General features: G+C 43.2%; 1 pseudogene; it reads right to left on the bottom strand.

The window, feature by feature from the left end:
* Positions 1–1,221: 1,221 nt before the first annotated feature.
* Positions 1,222–4,674, bottom strand: LOC133904279 (pentatricopeptide repeat-containing protein At4g18840-like; annotated as a pseudogene).
* Between the last annotated feature and the right edge of the window lie 1,326 nt (positions 4,675–6,000).

Genomic DNA, 6,000 nt, shown 5'->3' with positions numbered 1-6,000 from the left:
AAAAACTCAAGCATATTGCAATTAGTTGGATTGGTTCTTCTAACGTGGACAGAGAAACTGGCAATAAAATTGAGGCAACCCATGCTGCGCTCAAGCGTACGATTATTCGGCAGCTCAATTGTGTTCCTACAAGACCGCAACGATGTTTACCTGGTCTTCAAAAAAGAAAAACAATCTGCGTATACATGAAGCCTCAACACCTGAACAGGATGAATGAAGAAATGGAAGTGTACCTCCATCAAGGCATTTCCAGTTAATACAGAGAAAATCATATACAATACTACTGTAGGAACAACTTTCTGTTACTAAAAAAATTCTAGCTGCAATGGTTAATAAAAGGACGATACGGACACATCTCATTCTCGTCTCTAGGAAATCTGGAAAGAGAGGAACTCAGGGGTCTTTGAACATTTCGAACATTCTGTCACCATGCTCTTCGACAAGATCAAGGAGGACGCCCGGACTTGGGCCATAGCGGGAGCGAGGCCCTTAGGGAGAGAGAAACCCTTTGTTTTTGTTTTGTTTCCTTCACGTAGCCTCAGCGCTGCATGTGGTAGGATCGAGAACGATGATCAAAAGGAGATAAATATATACTTCAATAATTTCTTTTAAAATAGATAATCTTCTTCTATTTCGTCACATAACACATCTCGAAAATAAATCACAACAAAGCGAAACGCAAACTCTGCGAAAACAGATGAACCAAAAAATTCCGAGTTGGATCCGAAAGTTCCGGCCTATCGAAAGTTCCAAACTAAGACCGGAAGAAGAGCTTCGGGATAGAAATTTGAAATAACTCGAAAGTTCCGGTAAGGATCCAGAAGTTTCAGGTTGAGCAGTTCCAGAGAAAAAACTACAACACAAGAACCCAAAATCCAATCAAACTTGATCCAAATCTAACAAAATTTTAGCTATAGCTTAGCATGTCCATGGTGAATCTTTGTCCAAAAGATCTTTTCAAGAAGATCAAGATTTCACCCTTAATTTCGTGAATTTAGCCCAGAACACAAAATAGAAACAAGAACACCGGTGAAAAAACCCTCTAAATTGATGATCAAGAGGCAAGAAAATTCAAGACTTATTTGCATACATTTGTATGTGAATTTTATACCTCTAGCAACAAGAAGAAAGACTTCGCAAGGTGAAAAAATTTCAACTTTTCAAAAATCACAACGAAATACCGAAAACTTGTAACAAAACAAGGGAACCAAGAGATGAAAATTAGGAGGTGAATACAATTACAAAAGAAAACATAAATTCTATTGCTTGTAGAGGTCAACCTTATTTTAGGTGAATTACAAAGATTTTCTTCACAAAAAGTTCTCACCTATAACAAAGACTAATCTCTCATCTCCTCTAAAACGTAGCATACAAACTCAAGTAGTTGGCTCACTCTCTCCTAACAGCCCTACCTCTCTATTTATAGGCTTTAGGAGTTTTCTTAGATGTCAAATTTTCTTGTACCTAAAATACTCCTATATTGTAGTACACTCCAACCTACCATCGAGTGTATTTTAGTCTATTTTCTCTTCCATCCATCAGACGACTGTGACACCTTTACGACTTAGTTTCGTCTCGACACAAGTTTCGCGATGATGCCACATACACTTCCATTCTTCTCACGATTTTAAGGTTAAAACCGCGAAACCCCTTGTACGCTCCTCAAAGCGTAACTCACCGCCACTTGCCCACATCATAAGCAAGTGCTCTGATGTTGATACGTGTACTCCATTTTGCGATCTTGACCACCGGTAAGTCTCTCTTGCTCTTGATTCCTAGAGTCGTCTTGTCACTTGCACCGATATCCCTTTCACTTGATTTTACTAGTATGTCATCTCCATCCATCTTTCATATTTTGCTTGACCTCCACATGTATAGTTAGGATCACCCTTAACTCTACTCGACCTCCTTGATCGTCTAGCACCAAACACCCCGCTTAGTCCCGATCATCCCGTCGTCGACCGACAAATTGCATTCATTACCTATACATCATGAGACAAGCAAACACATTTTTCCAACTTCATCCCAGTTAGTCCAGAATCAAAATTCTCAGATGAAATCACATCTCCAAAAAGAATCGTGAACAACGGATATCTGAACTTTAACTTGGGTACCCAGAATTCCAAGTTCAATCCGAATGGGACTCTCGATTTCAGTTTTTCCATGACATCGGAAGTTCTAGTTTTTGGACTAAAAGTTCCGGGTTGGTTGCCGAAATTGAATACCGGATATTCAACCGGAAATTCCAGGTTTGGACCGGAAGTTCCGGGTTTACCAGAATCAGCACATCAAAAGGTCATGCAAAACCAAAATTATCAAACCAAATAAATACCAATGTTAATCACTTATCACATATAAACTAAGATATATTTCAACTTCAGTTTCTCATTTGTAAAACAAGAATCAAAGCTAGATTACTTTCTTTATATATGAGTCTGACCTTTTCAATAAAACATCAACAATCGTAGAAGAGTCCAGATAATTTAGGACTTGTACGGTTCATTTCGATTGGCCCAAGTTTATTCCGGTTTGATTTTATCTTTTATTGATATCCCAAATGTATGTATCATTCGAGCTCAGTTGCAGCTGATTTATTGATGGCCAATAAATTCTCACTGATCACATTTGGTCTTATAGAATAATGCAGTGAGATCAAGAGAGCTTTACGTACCTCTTGAGTCAGATAATCATTTGGAAATGGGAACTTCCATCACCAAGCGACAGAGCTGCTAATGATTTTTGCTGTGTCATGACAAATATATATGCACTTCAGATGACTGCAAGCTGCAACGGTCTGCAAATTTAGAGGATGTTGCCTTTTAAAAATAATATGCTTAACGAAATATTCAGATTTGTCCCCACCTTGCTTGGGACAAAAGGTTTTGGTGGTGGTGGTGGTGGTGGTGTCGAAATATTCAAATTTGCAACAAAGTTACCTAAGATATATCAAGTTACAACGGGTACGACAAATGGAGCTGCAGTCTGGTGGCAGTAGAGCCCAAGAAGGCTTCTGGAATTGAATCTGATCTTACATGAATTTGTAGCAGTTATATTGGCTGGCTATCTTACATGAATTTGACTGTGTGCAGCATGCTTTGAAACACTGTATCCTATCACCTTCGTTCTCAGATGTTCAACATCATCCCATCGCTCTGCTTCTGCATAAACATTTGATACTGTGATAAGATCCCCATCGTCCATTGGCATCAATTGATGCAGTTCGTGAAAAGCTTTGTTAGCAAGGTCAAAGTGCCCGTGCACTCTGCAAGCAGCCATAACCATCTTCCATAACACTGAATTCGCCTTGATAGGCACATCCTTGATCATTTGATAAGCTTCATGGACTTCACCATAGCGGCAGAGCATATCTATCATACAGCCGTAGTGCTTCACATTGGGCACAATTTTGTAGTCTTCAATCATCCTTTGAAAATATGATCTCCCCTCATTCACTAGCCCACTGTGGCTACAAGCAGTCAAGACACCCACGAATGTGACATGGTCTGGCTCAATCTTCATAGAATCAAAGAGCTTGAGGGCATCACGCAAGTGGCCATGGACCGACAACCCGACAATCATCGTGTTCCAGCATGTAACATCCCTGATGGACATGCTGTCAAAAACCTGCCTGGCAAGCTCCAACTTGCCGCATTTTGCATACATATCGACCAGCGCATTGCCAACATACCCATCCGCCGCAATGCCCTTGCTCCCAAGGTAATTGTGGATTCCTCTCCCCAGCTCTAGCTCACCCATCTCTGCACAAGCCCCAAGAGCCGATACAATCGTCAGCTCTGTCAGCTCAACGCCATTCTCCTGCATCTCTTGGAAAATATCTAATGCTCGGTTATACATTCTAAGCTTTGCATAGCCACCGATCAAGGAGTTCCAAGACACTGCGTCCCTCTCAGGCATCTCACTGAAAATCCTTGCTGCCTCAACCATATCCCCAAGCCTCACGTTGCGCATTATCTCACAATTCCACCAAGATACGTTCCTTGTCGGCGTCGCCTGAGAGACAAGCTCTGCGCCCTGCATATCCCCAGCGGCGCAATGAGCCCCCGCCAGCGCGTTCCAAGATACGGCGCTCTTCACAGGCATTTCATCGAACACTCTCCTTGCATCCGCGAGACGCCCGAACTTGCCGTACATGGACACGAGCGCGTTTTGCACGTACCGATCCTGACCACACCCCAGCTTGGAGAGGCGGCAATGCAGCTCAGCGCCCTTGGAAGCAAACGCTGCAGCGGCGCTGGCGCTCGAGCTGAGCTTGAAAGCGCGGGCGCAGGATTTGAGGAGCGCGGGGAAGGCCGGAAGCGGGGTGGGGAGGGAGAGGGAGGAGGCATGGTTGAAGAGGACAAGCGAGGAGGAAGGGGTTGGGGAGGAGGAGAAGGTGGCGATGACAGGGAAGAAGAGGGACGGGGAGAGGACGCTGGGTGGGGCGGCGAGGAGGAGGGAGAGGGACGACGGGGAGGTGAGAGAGGAGAGCGGGGAGGAAGGCGGGGTGGAGGAAGAGGCCGAGCTTGGCGAGGAGCGCGTGAAGTTGGTGGCCGGCGGCAGCGGCACTCCGGCGGGGGAGGCGGCGAAGGACGCGGAGGACGGCGGCCGGGGTGTACGAGGCGGGAGGGTACTGGACTGGTGGTATCACCATGCCTGTGGCTGACGAGTGGACCTCCAAGGTCAGCCAGATACATGTCACATCCCGGCCGAGTGGCAAAGTAAATTCTCCCTCACGCTCTGCACTGTTTAATCTGCTTTTAGATTCGTGCCGAGCGAGGGAGGCAAAAAATACTCTGACAGATTCTTAATCTGCAGAGCAGATTCGACAGCGCAGCGCCCCTGTTTAGGGCTCATTTGGCAACAGTAAAACACAAACCAAAGGAGAATTAAACTACCGGGATTAGGTTAATCCCCTTCTACCATCCAATCTCCTCCCATGTGGATAGTTTAATCCCATTGATTCCTAAGATTCATTTGGAAAGTGGTTGGATCAGCATGGGTTAAATATAGAGATTCATTAAAACATAGCATACGTGTACTACTCTATTAATTAGTGCACTGTTCAAGAGCATTAACAAATAGTCTGAAAATTTATAAATACATAAATTCAGAACGGTGTAAAGATACTCTTTCGTTTTTTCTTTCACCAGTAAAGTGTGTCGTTGTAACACGTATAAACAATTTGCAATGGTGACATCGAAATGGAGAGAAAGAAACACTTATATCGGTGTATTGAGTAAAGAAGTATCCTCATAAATGGATTTCATGAGATATATAACACTCAGAGACATATATTTTCTAAAATTGGCCGGTTGCACGACCAAAGTATGATTCCCATGATCAGTACGAGATCACTGGTCATAGAACCGGATCTGATACAACATGTCCAATCACATTTATTGACATAACTCAAACGTTTTTCTTCACCAGGTGCCAACTCCAGTGGGTGAAGTCATATACGGCGCAGAGACGCATTGTCTCGTCTCGTAGTATTAAATAAAGGGATGAGTACTCTGTCTGTAAAAGAAGGAAGATTAAGTCTAGCAGACTGCTAGAACTACCTCTATAACTAATTAAGATCATACATAACACATCACATATGACGTAGGGTTATTATTCTTGGGAGACATGAACTTATATAACTCCCTGTGTCACTGAGTCCATTGTACGCGCACACATCGATTTTTAAAACGCCGTTCACGTACCCGCTATCTAGTATACCAAAATCATTATCAAGGACTAATGCTCGATAACTTCCAATTCACAAATTAGCGATAAAATCATATCCCTAGGAAAGGAACAAAGCATGACCATGAAAAATTGACACCAAGGGTAAACGGGCAGATACATGTCTCCAGTGTGAAGTTGTCCAGAAATGGTCATATAGCAGAAGTACAATAGGCAGATCCCTAGTTAAATTGGAAATAATAAAGTACTTCCAAATACATTCATTAGAATACAGTTTTGAATGGCAGGACACAGTATAACACTCCACTGGAA

Source organism: Phragmites australis, chromosome 22 (assembly GCF_958298935.1).
Source record: "Phragmites australis chromosome 22, lpPhrAust1.1, whole genome shotgun sequence".
Classification (NCBI taxonomy): domain Eukaryota; kingdom Viridiplantae; phylum Streptophyta; class Magnoliopsida; order Poales; family Poaceae; genus Phragmites; species Phragmites australis.
Note: the sequence above shows the minus strand (reverse complement) of the source record. Positions and strands in the feature narration are given on the sequence as shown.